This window comes from Bombina bombina, chromosome 1 (assembly GCF_027579735.1).
Source record: "Bombina bombina isolate aBomBom1 chromosome 1, aBomBom1.pri, whole genome shotgun sequence".
Taxonomy (NCBI): Eukaryota; Metazoa; Chordata; class Amphibia; order Anura; family Bombinatoridae; genus Bombina; species Bombina bombina.
Window position 1 is genome coordinate 1144643576 of NC_069499.1, and position 14699 is coordinate 1144658274.

Sequence of the window (14699 nt, forward strand, 5' to 3'; positions counted from 1 at the left end):
ATATTCTTCCTCCATATGGGATCGTCATCCTTTACAAAATATGATAGATGATTTCCAAAAAAAAATATGTTCTTATTCAAGGTTGTATAAGGCCTTAGTAAACTCAAATTTAACTAGTATAAGGGGAAAGATGATAGAGGGTTGGCAAAAGGAAGCATCTATATATCTGGGTGCGACAGAGGTGGAAAAAAGTTTGAAAACCATTACATCCACTACATATGATTCATATTTTAGGGAGTCCCAAATTAAAATATTGCATAGATTCTATATAAAACCAAAAATTGCCTCAAAATGGTTTAAGTGTGAAAAGAGATGTATTAAATGTAATTATACTGATCCCAATTTAAAACATCTTCTTTGGGATTGCCCAAAAATTAAACAATATTGGGCAAAGATCAGTTTTTGGGGCGAGCAAAATTTTTAGAAACAAGATTAATTTAAGTTTCTTGAATATAATACTCGCATCAAATAGACAAGTAAAACAGGAAAATGCTAAATTGATAACTATGATAATTTTGTCAGGAAGGAGATGTATAATGAAAGGATAGATATTAAAGAGAGGCCCTAATATGAAGGAATTCCAGAATGTTTTGTTGGAACAATTGAATATAGAATTATTTGATGTAATGTATGATAAGGATGTAAGAATTAAGGAATATAAAAAAAATGGGGAGGATTTATAGATACTTTAGAACCCCATGTAAAAAATAAAATTATGACGCTATTTGAAATATAATCTGTAGACAAAGCCCCAATTTCAAGATATTATCAAGATAATAGACAAAGTAATGTTAAAAAAATTGTAGATAAAAAGTAGTAAATAAAGTCCTAAATTAACTTAGTAACTGGAGATAAGGGATTTATTTTAATCAGGACTATATTTTGTATGAATTAGGTCTTGGAAGGGAAATAATCCCGAAGCTTGGATTTATTTATGCACTTTAAGTGATAGGAAATAGCGTTACCGATAGTTTGTTATGAGTTTAACGGTTGGGTAATTTGTTCTATAAAAGCTATAATGGGATCAAGTGTCTTGGGGATTTTAATATTGTTCAAGTTAGAAATGAAGTAATCTACATAATGTGTCTATATGCTTGTTGTTTTGCACTTTGAAAATGTATGCAGTCCTAAGTAGTAGTAATATATTTGTATAGATGATATTTTTTGTATCTGCATATTTTTCTATTGGTAATATGTATGTATTTGTTTTATATATTTGAATTTTCATAATAAAAAAAAATAATAATAATACACAAACAGTATTAAAATAAAATGTCCAAAAAATGTGCATAAATCTGTAAAGCATATAGTTCTTATGATAGTAAGCTCTGGAGGATCCAAGTAATTCAATGCTGTGTCTCCAGGGGGAGATATGTAAAGGAAAGAGAGAAAAAAAATAGTGCACTCTGTGTGTGTGTGTGTGTGTTTGTATATATATATATATATATTAGGAACTTCCAATTCAAGTCAGGTACTTACACTAATTAGAGCTATAACTCAGCTCTATGTGTGATTGCAAGTAGGTTTTTGCCCCTCTGCTTTCCAGGCAAGACATTTACCAGTCTTTGTTTAAGATAATAAAATACTAAGACTAGACACTGTTACAAATAAACAAATGCACAGACAGATTGCTAAGCCCTCTAAACAGCGTATAGTGGCACAGTGCTGTGGAGGCTATTATGGCAATCAAAGTACATAAGTCCTTAGCAGCAGTAACAGTGAAGACAGTCTATAATGGTCCTTAAAAACAGTAAATCCGACAATCGTTTTGCCTTACTCTTAAAGGGACACTGAACCCAATTTTTTTCTTTTGTGATTTAGATAGAGCATGACATTTTAAGCAACTTTCTAATTTACTCCCATTATCAAATTTTCTTCATTCTCTTGGTATCTTTATTTGAAATGCAAGAATGTAAGTTTAGATGCCGGCCCATTTTTGGTCAACAACCTGGGTTGTTCTTGCTGATTGGGGGATAAATTCAGCCACCAATAAAAAAGTGCTGTCCAGAGTCTGAACCAAAAAAGCCTTCTTTTTCAAATAAAGCTAGCAAGAGAACGAAGAAAATTTGATAATAGGAGTAAATTAGAAAGTTCCTTAAAATTGCATGCTCTATCTGAATCACAAAAGAAAAAAAATGGGTTCAGTGCATCTTTAACCCCTTAACGACCAACGACGTATGGGGTACGTCCTGCAAAAAAATGCAGTTAATGACCAAGGACATACCCCATACGTCGTTGGTCTTTGAAAGCAGTGGAAGCGATCCTGATAGCTTCCAGCTGCTTTCATGTTATTGCAGTGATGCCTCAATATTCACGCATCCTGCAATAACTGTTTTTAGCCATCCGATGCAGAGAGAGCCACTCTGTGGCCCTCTCTGCATCGGCTATCGATAGCCGTTACCGTTGGTGGGTGGGAGCTCATCCAGGGAGGCGGGTGGCAGTTATTGGTGGAGGAGGGGGGAGAGATCTTGTGCGGGTGCGTGCGCGTGCACGGGTGCGCGCGTGCACGTGAGATCAATGCAAACAGCATCAATATGCTGTAGATCTGGAGGGTGGGAGAGAGGACTGGGGAGGGTGGGATTTTCAAGTCAAGGCATCTGGGAGAGGGTGGGGGGTTGGATGTTGAGGGGGGGGCAGCTACACTACAAAAATATTTAATAAAATAAAAAAATTTAAATACATTATTATTTTTCAAACTGGGTACTGGCAGACAGCTGCCAGTACCCAATATGGTGCACAATAAAGGCAGAGGGGGGTGGTTAAAGAGCTGTTTGGGGGGGGATCAGGGAGGTTGGGGGCTAAGGGGGGGTCCTACACAGCAGAAGAATTTTTTTTTTTTAAAACCTAAAACCCCCCAAAAAACTTTTATTTTAGTACTGGCAGACTTTCTGCCAGTACTTAAGATGGCGGGGACAATTGTGGGGTGGGGGAGGGAAGGGAGCTGTTTGGGAGGGATCAGGGGGTGGGATGTGTCAGATGGGAGGCTGATCTCTACACTAAAGCTAAAATTAACCCTGCAAGTTCCCTACAAGCTACCTAATTAACTCCTTCACTGCTAGACATAATATACGTGTGATGCGCAGCGGCATTTAGCGACCTTCTAACTACCAAAAAGCAACGCCAAAGCCATATATGTCTGCTATTTCTGAACAAAGGGGATCCCAGAGAAGCATTTACAACAATTTTTGCCATAATTGCACAAGCTGTTTGTAAATAATTTCAGTGAGAAACCTAAAATTGTGAAATATTTAAAGTTTTTTTTAATTTGATCGCATTTGGCGGTGAAATGGTGGCATGAAATATACCAAAATGGGCCTAGATCAATACTTGGGGTTGTTTACTACACTACACTAAAGCTAAAATTAACCCTACAAGCTCCCTACATGCTCCCTAATTAACCCCTTCACTGCTGCGCATAATACACGTGTGGTGCGCAGTGGCATTTAGCGGCCTTCTAATTACCAAAAAGCAACGTAAAAGCCATATATGTCTGCTATTTCTGAACAAAGGGGATCCCAGAGAAGCATTTAAAACCATTTGTGCAATAATTGCACAAGCTGTTTGTAAATAATTTCAGTGAGAAACCTAAAGTTTGTGAAAACATTTGTGAAAAAGTGAACATTTTTTTTTATTTGATCGCATTTGGCAGTGAAATGGTGGCATGAAATATACCAAAATGGGCCTAGATCAATACTTTGGGATGTCTTCTAAATATATATATATATATATATACATGTTAAAGGATATTCAGGGATTCCTGACAGATATCAGTGTCCCAATGTAACTAGCGCTAATTTTGAAAAAAAGTGGTTTGGAAATAGCAAAGTGCTACTTTTATTTAGTGCCCTATAACTTGCAAAAAAAGCAAGGAACATGTAAACATTGGGTATTTCTAAACTCAGGACAAAATTTAGAAACTATTTAGCATGGGTGTTTTTGGGTGGTTGTAGATGTGCAACAGATTTTGGGGGTCAAAGTTTGAAAAAATTGTTTTTTTTCCATTTTTTCCTCATATTTTATAATTTTTTTTAATAGTAAATTATAAGATATGATGAAAATAATGGTATCTTTAGAAATTCCATTTAATGGCGAGAAAAATGGTATATAATATGTGTGGGTACAGTAAATGAGTAAGAGGAAAATTACAGCTAAACACAAACACCGCAGAAATGTAAAAATAGCCTTGGTCCCAAATGGTCAACAAATGGAAAAGTGCTCTGGTCACTAAGGGGTTAAGGCTTTATCAAGGCTGTTAGTATTGTCTCATTTGCTGCCTTTTAAAGGGGTGATTTAAGGAAAAAAAATTCTGATCATGTGAGAGTTGTTTACATCATGTGACTAACAGGACATGTGATGTCACGAAAACGGACCAATCAGGAGGAAGAAATCATCCCTTTAAAAGGCAGCAAATGAGACCAGACTAACATCTTTGATGACTCAAAAAGTGTAAATATAAAATGACTGTGAATTTTTTTTTTTTTTTTTTTTAATGGAAGTTAAATGGAAAGTTGTTTAAAATTGCATGCTCTATCTGAATCATGAAAGTTTAATTTTGACTTGACCAATCAAGTCTATGGTTACTGCTAACCTTGTCAGAAGAGCTCTTTTTCTTTGTCATTGGGAGGTTGATCCTGGATCTAAAGTCAGTCTTCTGGGATTGCCTTTTAAAGGAGATATGTTTTTTTGGTAAACAGCTAGAGCCAAGCATACAGGAGGTAAGAGTCCTAATCTTGCACAGGCATCTATGGTACATAGAAGTCCATCCTATGCTCACAGACAACTTTCACAGTGTCAGAATTTTAAGTGTTCTTCAAATAAGTATTATTTTTGTGCCTAAAATTGGAAAAATCTTATTTCAAATTAGAGGCAGGAGATATGGTAAGTTCTTTCTAGTACATCAAGTTAAGAAACAATGATGGTTTGCAAGTCCAAACTCCTCTGCTTAAGACGAGAGGTTTGGGAATCCATTATTTCAGAGAGATGGGTGCTCAGTCTTCTTCAAACAGGATATTTCTTTCATGTAATTGGCAAGAGTACATGAGCTAGTGACGTATGGATATACAATCGTACCAGGAGGGGCAAAGTTTCCCAAACCTCAAAATGCCTATAAATACACCCCTCACCACAACCACAATTCCGTTTTACAAACTTTGCCTCCTATGGAGGTGGTGAAGTAAGTTTGTGCTTGATTTTTATGATTTCTTCTATGATAAGGGCTTCTAAGCATTCTAAAGCCCAATTCCTCTCAGAGTACAGTGTTTGTCAGAGGGATGTAAGAGAGTATCGCCTATTGATTTTTATGGTTTCTCTCACGGGAAATCTTTTCAAGGGTTCTCCGTTATCGGTCGTAGGGATTCATCTCCTACCTCCCTTTTCAGATCGACGATATACTCTTATATCATTACCTCTGCTGATAGTTTTCAGTACTGGTTTGGCTATCTGCTATATGTGGATGGGTGTCTTTCGGTAAGTATGTATCATTATTAAAGACACTCTCAGCTATGGTTGGCGCTTTATGTATTTATATAAAGTTCTAAATATATGTATTTACTTATATTTGCCATGAATCAGGTCTATGAATATTTCCCTTTGCAGTCTAGCAGTTTCTGTATGAGAATCCTGTTTTAGGAAGTTTTTTTCTTACCAGGGGTATAGTCTCTTTTCCAATTTGACTTGTTTTTCTTTTAAAATCTGCGGGCAAATTAGACTCGCGAGGGCGCAAGATGCTGTTATTTATTGCATCATTCTTGGCGCGAATGTGGGTCTATGATGACGCAAGTTTGTAATTTCCTGCATCTTAGTTGACGCCAGGTTGTTTGACGTGAAATTGTGTTTGTTATGACGTGAGTTGTGTCACTTCCGGATGTTTGTTGATGCCAAAAAAAATGTATACTTCCTTTTGTGTCGTGCGTCATACTTGGCGCCAAAACATTTGGTTTTATTTTACCCCACTTCCTATATGCTCCTTGCCTTCTTTATGCTCAGAGGGCTATGCTATTTGCTTTTTTGCCTATTTTAGCATTTGCATTTTTTTCCCAATCATGAAACTGTTATATGAGGAAATAAGATATTTTTTTTAAATGTTATTTTTTCTTTTACATTTTACAAGATGTCTCAATCTGATCCTGTCTCAGAAGCTGCTGTAGGAACCATGCTGCCTGAACGCAGTTCTACCAAAGCTAAGTGTATCTGTTGTAAGCGAGTGGAGACTATATCTCCAGCTGTACGAGGTAATAATTGTCATGATAAGCTTTTGCATGCCAAAATGTTTCTATTAGTACTAGTACAGTATCTGTTGTTCCCTCAACATCTAATGTACATGATATCCCTGTTGATATGAAAAATGATATTGCTGATGCAATCCAGAAGGCTATGTCTTCTATTCTGCCTTCTAATAAATGTAAAAGGTCTTTTAAAACTTCAATGACTGACAACATACTGATATATCCACCTCTGATGAGGATCTCTCTGATTCAGAAGATTGACACTGATAAATCAACTTATCTTTTTAAGATTGAGTATATTCATTTTTTGTTGAAAGAATTGTTGGCTACTTTGGATATTGAGGAGTCTGGTCCCCTTGATAACAAATCCAGTAAACGTTTAAATTCTGTCTATAAACCTCCTGTAATTACTCCTGAGGTTTTCCCTGTTCCTGGGGCTATTTCTGATGTGATTGCTAAGGAATGGTCTAAGCCTGTTACTTCTTTTGTTCCTTCTAGGTTTAAAAGGTTGTACCCTTTGCTAGTGGCTAAATTAAAGTTTTGGGGGAAAGTCCCTAAGGTTGATGAAGCTATTTCTACTCTTGCCAAGCATACTACTATTCCTATGGAAGATAGTACTTCTTTTAAGGATCCTTTAGATAGGAAGATGGAATTTTATCTAAGAAAAGCTTTTTTACATTCTGGCTATATTCTAAGGCCTGCCATTTCTATGGCTGATGTTGTGGCTGCATTGGTTGGATAGCTTAGCACAACGGGAAAAAGATCCTGATTTGTATAGCATTGTTCGTTTGCTTCGACATGCTAATCATTTTTTATATCATCAAGATTGATGTTAAATCTATGTCATTGACTATTTTAACTAGAAGAGCTTTATGGCTCTAATCATGGAATGCTGACATGGTATCTAAATCTAGGTTACTATCTCTATCATTCCAGATAATAATAATTTGGTTCTCAGTTGGATTCTATTATTTCCACTATTACTGGGGGGGGGGGGGGAGGGAGTTTTTTTGCCTCCAGATAAAACATCTAAGGGTAAATCTAAAGCTTTTAATCAGTTTTGTTCCTTTCATCAGAGTAGAGAACAGAAAACCACTCCTTACCCTAAGGACTCTGGCTCCAATTGGAAGCTATTTTCGAGTTGGAATAAATCCAAGCCTTATATGAAACCAAAGCCAGCTCCCAAGACTGCATGAAGGTGCGGCCCTCAATCCAGTTCTACTGGTGGGGGGCAGATTGAAATTATTTCAAGACGTTTGGGCAGGTTCCGTTCAGAATCATTGGATTTAGAATATTGTCTCCCAGGGGTATCGAATAGGTTTCCAAATAAAACCTCCTGTGAGAAGATTTTTTCTCTCTCACGTTCCAACAAATCCTATCAAAGCTCAGGCCTTTCTAAAGTGTGTTTCAGATCTGGAGCTTTCAGGGGTAATTGTACCAGTTCCACTTCTGGAACAGGGTCTGGGTTTTTATTCAAATCTATTCATTGCCCCAAATCTCGATTACTGAGATTCTCTTTTCTAGACAAGCATTACCAATTTGTCACTCTTCCATTTAGCCTAGCGACAGCTCCAAGAATCTTTTTTGAAAGTTCTTGGTGCCCTTATATCTGTAATAAGAGAGCAGGGTATTGCAGTGTTTCCTTATTTGGATGATAGCTAGGTACTGGCTCAATCTTTTCAATTAGAAGAATCTCACACAAATCAACTAGTGTTGTTTCTTCAAAGACATGGTTGGAGGGTCAATTTACCAAAGAGTTTCTTGATTCCTCAGACAAGGGTTACCTTTTTAGGTTTCCAGATAGATTCAGTATCCATGATTCTGTCCTTAACAGACAAGAGACGTTTGAAGTTGATTTCAACCTGTCTAAACCTTCAGTCTTGATCATTCCCTTCAGTGGCTATGTGCATGGAAGTTTTAGGTTTCATGACTGCAGCATCGGACGTGATCCCCTTTGCTCATTTTCATATGAGACCTCTGCAGCTTTGCATGCTGAATCAATGGTGCAGGGATTATACTCGGATATCACAATTGATATTCTTAAATCCCAACACTCAACTCTCTCTGACTTGGTGGTTAGACCATCATAGGATTATTCAAGGGGCCTCTTTTGTTCGTCCTTCATGGGCTGTGATTTCAACAGATGCAGGTCTCACAGGTTGGGGAGCTGTCTGGGGGTCTCTGACAGCACAAGGGGTTTGGAATCCTCAAGAGGGGAGGTTACCAATAAATATATTACAACTCCGTGCTATTTTCAGGGCTCTTCAGGCTTGGCCTCTGTTAAAGAGAGAATCTTTCATTCGTTTTCAGAAAGACAATATCACAACTGTGGCATATGTCAATCTTCAGGGTGGGACTCGCAGTTCTTTAGCAATGAAAGAAGTATCTCGGATACTTTCTTGGGTGGAATCCAACTTCTGTCTAATTTCTGTGATACATATCCCAGGTGTAGACATTTGGGAGGCGGATTATCTCAGCCGTCAGACTTTACATCCAAGGAAGTGGTCTCTCCATCAAGATGTATTTTGTCAGATTTTACAGAAATGGGGTCTTTCCGAAATAGATCGGATGGCTTCCCATCTAAACAAGAAGCTTCCCAGGTACCTTTCCAGGTCCAGGGATCCTCAGGCGGAGATGGTGGATGCGTTAGAAGTTCCTTGGTTTTACCAACCTGCTTACATTTTTCTGCCTCTAGTTCTTCTTCCATGGGTGATCTCCAAGAATATATTGAAACAATAGCACCAGCATGGCCTCACAGATTTTGGTTTGTGGATCTTGTCCAGATGTCAAGTTGCCAACCTTGGCCACTTCCTTTAAGACCAGACCTTCTGTCTCAAGGACCATTTTTCCATCAGGATCTCAATTGCTAAATTCGAAGGTATGGAAATTGAACGCTTAGTGCTTAGTCATAGAGGTTTCTCTGACTCTGTGATTAATACTTTGCTACAGGCTCGGCAGTCTGTTTCAAGGAAGATTTATTATTGGGTTTGGAAAACCTATATTTCATGGTGTTCTTCTCATAAATTCTCTTGGTATTCCTTTAGAATTCCTAGAATTTTACAGTTTCTTCAGGATGGTTTGGATAAAGGTTTGTCTGCAAGTACTTTGAACGGACAAATCTCTGCTCTTTCTGTTTCATTTCATAGAAATATTGCTAAACTTTCTGATATTCACTGTTGTGTTCAGGCTTTGGTCCGTATCAAGCATGTTATTAAGTCTATTTCTCCTCTATGGAGTCTTAATTTGGTTTTGAAGGATTTCAGGCTCCTCCTTTTGAGCCTATGCCTTCTCTGGATATTAAACTACTTTCTTGGAAAGTATTGTTCCTTTTGGCTATCTCTTCTGCTAGAAGAGTTTCTGAATTGTCTGCTCTCTCTTGTGAGTCTCCTTTTCTGATTTTCCATCAGGATAAAGCTGTTTTACAGACTTTGTTTAAATTTCTTCCTAAGTTTGTTAATTCTAACAACATTAGTAGGGAAATTGTTGTTCCTTCTTTGTGTTCTAATCCTAAGAATACTCTTGAAAGAGCTTTACATTCTTTGGATGTTGTAAGAGCTTTGAAATACTATGTCGAAGCTACTAAGGATTTCAGAAAGTCTTCTAGTCTATTTGTTGTTTCTTCTGGTCCTAGGAAAGGTCAGAAAGCCTCTGCCATTTCTTTGGCATCTTGGTTAAAGCTTTTGATTCACAAGGCTTATTTGGAGGCAGGACAGTTTCAGTCTCAGAGAATTACAGCTCATTCTACTAGATCAGTCGCAATTTCTTGGGCTTTTAAGAATGAAGCTTCGGTTGATCAGCATCAACTTGGTCTTTTTTGCATACATTTACAAAATTTTACCATTTTGATGTATTTGCTTCTTCTGAAGCAGTCTATGGTAGCAATATTCTTCAGGCAGCTGTCTCAGTTTGATTCTTCTGCTTATGATTTAATTTTTTTTCTTGAAATTTATAAGAAATTTTTTGTATGGATTTAATTTTTCAGCGGAATTAGCTGTTTTTATTTTATCTCTCTCTCTCTAGTGACTCTTCTGTGGACTTCCACATCTTGGGTATTTCTATCCCATACATCACTAGCTCATGGACTCTTGCCAATTACATGAAAGAAAACATAATTTTTAAAAAAAAAATTTTTTATTTAAATGAATTTTTATTCAGTTTTAAAAGTAAGGTAACACTTGGGGACACACAGGACCCCTGTTCAATCATAAACAGACAAAGAGGAACGGACACGCAGGTCCGGTTGCAATAGCTGTCAAAACATTGATACATCATAAGTAAATTGCAGGGATTTGTGGTGAAAATAATTCACCAAGATTGAACCCTAGTGTGGGCTCAGAATATTGGGGGGGGGGGGGGGGGAGGTGATGCTTATAAATTAAAATTTAATATTCCAAAGAGCAAATCAGGAAGAAATTACTGTACTATGTAGTAATGGGTATGACCATATAGATTGAGGTCAGGTTCTGCCAGCATCTAGAGATGTGGATAACAAGAAAAAATTCCAGAGACAAATGCGATGTAAATTGTACCCAGTACACACTGTACGCAGCACCCACTGTACCTAGCACTCATTGTGTCTAGCCCACACTGAACCTAGCACTCATTGCACTCAGCACTCATTGGACCTTGCACACACCATACCCAGCCCACACCGTCCCAAGCACACATTATACCTAGCACATGCTGTACTTGGCACACGCCGTACCCAGCACACACCGTGCCCAGCACACATAATACCTAGCTCACACTGTACTTAACACTCATTGTACCCAACATACTTTGTACCCAGCACACACTGCACCCAGCACACACCATACCCAGCACAAACTGAACCCAGCACTCATTATACCTAGCACTCATTGTACCTAGCACACACTGTACCTAGCACTCATTGTACCTAGCACACCCTGCCCCTAGCACGCATTGTACCTAGCACACATTGTGCCTAGCACACATTGTACCTAGCACACATTGCACCCAGCACACATTGTACCTAGCACACATTGTACCTAGCACACATTGTACCTAGCACACATTATACCCAGCACATATTATTCCTAGCACACACTGTACTTAACACACACTGTACCTAGCCCATGCTGTACCTAGCTCTCACTATACCTAGTACACGCTGTACTGTGGACGCGCTGTATCCAGCACACGCTGTGCCTCACATACATTATACCTAGCACACATTGTACCTAGCACACATGATACCTAGCACTCACTGTACCTAGCTCACACTGTACCTAGCACACGCCATACCCAGCACCCGCCTTGCCTAGCACACGCGGTACCTAGCACACATTGAACCTAGCACACATCGTACCTAGCACACATCGTACCTAACATACATTGTACCTAGCACACATTGTACCTAGCACACATTGCACCTAGTACACATTGTACCTAGCACACCTTGTGCCTAGCATACATTGTACCTAGTACCCATTGTACCTAGCACCCATTATACCTAGCACACATTGTACTTAGCTCACGCCGTACTTAACACACACTGTACCTAGCCCACACTGTACCTAGCTCTCACTGTACCTAGCACGTGCCTAGCACACATTATACGTACCACACATTGTACCTAGCACACATGATACCTAGCACTCATTGTACCTAGCTCACCCTGTACCTAGCACATGCCGTACCCAGCACCCGCCTTGACTAGCACACGCAGTACCTAGCACACATTGAACCTAGTACACATTGTACCTAGCACGCATTGTACCTAGCACACATTATACCTAGCACACATGGTACCTAGCACACATGGTACCTAGCACACATGATACCTAGCACTCATTGTACCTAGCTCACCCCGTACCTAGCACACGCCGTACCCAGCACCCGCCTTGCCTAGCACATGCGGTACCTAGCACTCATTGAACCTAGCATGCATTGAACCTAGCACACATTGTACCTAGCACACATTGTACCTAGCACACATTATGCCCAGCACACACTGTACACAACACACACTTAACCCAGCACACATTGTACCCAGCACACGCTATACCCAGCACACACTATACCCAGCACACAATGAACCTAACACTCATTGTGCCCGGCACTCATTGTACCTAGCACTCATTGTACCTAGCACTCATTGTACCTAGCACACGCTGTACTGAACACCCACTGTACCTAGTTTACGCTGTACCTAGCACACACCGTACACGGCACCCACCTTGCCAAGCACACGCAGTACCTAGCACCCATTGAACCTAGCACACATTGTACAGCACACAAAGTACCAAGCAAACAAAGTGCCTAGCACACACAGCACCTAGCACACACAGCACCTAGCACACACAGCACCTAGCACACCCAGCACCCAGCACACACAGCACCCAGCACACACAGCACCCAGCACACACAGCACCCAGCACACACAGTACCCAGCACACACCGCTCCTAGCACACACAGTACCCAGCACACACAATACCTAGCATACACAACACCAAGCAAAAACAATGCCCAGCATACGCAGTATCATACAGACACAGTCCCCAGCTCAAACAGTAACTATCACACACAGTACAATCACATACAGTACCTAGCACACCTAGGAACCCACACTATATTATAGTATACAAATAACAAAATATAATTGTGCTACACTTTAACCCTTTGGGAGATGAAAGCCTTAAAGCTATGTACAGTGACATACTGGGAGTAAACTTACTATGGAGGTTACATGAATGTTAAGGAGGGTAGTACCATAATCTACGGTAATATAGTAAACGTAAATGTTTATAGGTAGCTAGCATAACTAAACCTTAACTAGAGTATAGCAGTAAACTGGATGGAAGGATGTCCCTAAACATGATATCAAAGGTTGCTATATGCATGCTTGAGACTGTATATTGCAAATATCTAAAATATGTTAGCAATGACTAAAGGGATGATATCAACGCTATATACTATTAATTATTGGGTATGCTGCATCCCAAAATATCTCCAAGCAATGCTAATTCAGGATTTCCTAGAGCACCCTGTAAAAAGTTCTACATAAATAGAGGATATGCGTATTATACCAGGTCTATGCATACCGGTTAGAAACATATTACTAAGAGACGACCATCTATCCTAACATGTACCTTAGACTCCATTAGAAGAAATAACAGTTGTATACAACCATGTACGTCAAACAAATAATTACTGACATGTTTCAGTGAGTCTGAACAATATGGTGGAGAGGGTCTCCATATTTATTCAAAGGGAATGGGGAAACTTGTTGTCACCGGTTTAGTTTGCACACATCTTGTCCAGCAGGTTGCAAAAGCAAGTTCCACTGTATAGAAAACAGCTAGCCAATTCCTATTCTTAGGGACATAAGACAAACATTAGGTATTTCCAGCGATTGTAAATATAGCAAAGTCCCAAAGCGTCTAGGAGATAAGAATATGGTGAAAAAGTACATGTCCTGTATAGAACACAGTTATGCCCCATTTTCTTCTGCTGATATCAGTTGGCTTGATACTTGGGCGCTGCGTGTGCACAGACCTCATGCACTGTATGCGTGTCAATGCAATGGTACACATAATAATAGCGCATATCTTCAAATCTTCGGGTCAGGTCTCATCTATCAACTAAATTTTCAATATAGGTTAGGATTCCATCCTTGGGCCGCTTGCAGCAGTTGCTTGCTTTTTTAGATTTAGCTGCAAGAGCCGCGTGGTAGTGTAAGTGCAAGATGGCGCAGGTCAGTATAGGCGCCGCATCAACTCTGCACTCTCTCTTCACTCTGTAAAGCCTCTCCCATGTGTGTTATTGGCCCCTCACCCGATAGAAACAAGCCTCCAATTTTAGCTCCAAGAAGCACAGCTGCTGACATCTAGGTTACTTGGCAGCCAAAAACTTTAGTGCGCCTCGTGACTTAGTGATTCTCGGATCCAGTATCGGCTCATCAAAACCCCTCCAGGAGTAATCTTGTAAGCAGTCTCTTGCTACTGTGCCGTGTTGATGCCTCACCCCAGGTGGGGTAGTTATTTTATAACTACACCCATTTGGGCGGTAGAGGGTATGCCGGACAGTCTCGGCAGCTCCCAAATGGTATTGAGTCCTCCGGTCTCCATTTTTTTCAGGGAAAGTCTCCATCCTTGCTGCCCAGTCATTACCCTTATCTTCCCCAAGCAGTGTTGCCAAAACCGAGCGTTTTCTAGCCATTAAATTTATTCAATTGAGCTGTTTCAGCTGGAGCTGAGCCGAAACACATCTTCCTAGATTGGCTGTTAGCTCCGCCCCCAAGAAAACATAATTTATGTAAGAACTTACCTGATAAATTAATTTCTTTCATATTGGCAAGAGTCCATGAGACCCACCCTTTTTATGGTGGTTATATTTTTTTGTATAAAAGCACAATTATATTTCAGTTCCTCTTTTTGTATGCTTTTTTACTCCTTATTTTATCACCTCACTACTTGGTTATTCGTTAAACTGAATTGTGGGTGTGGTGCGAG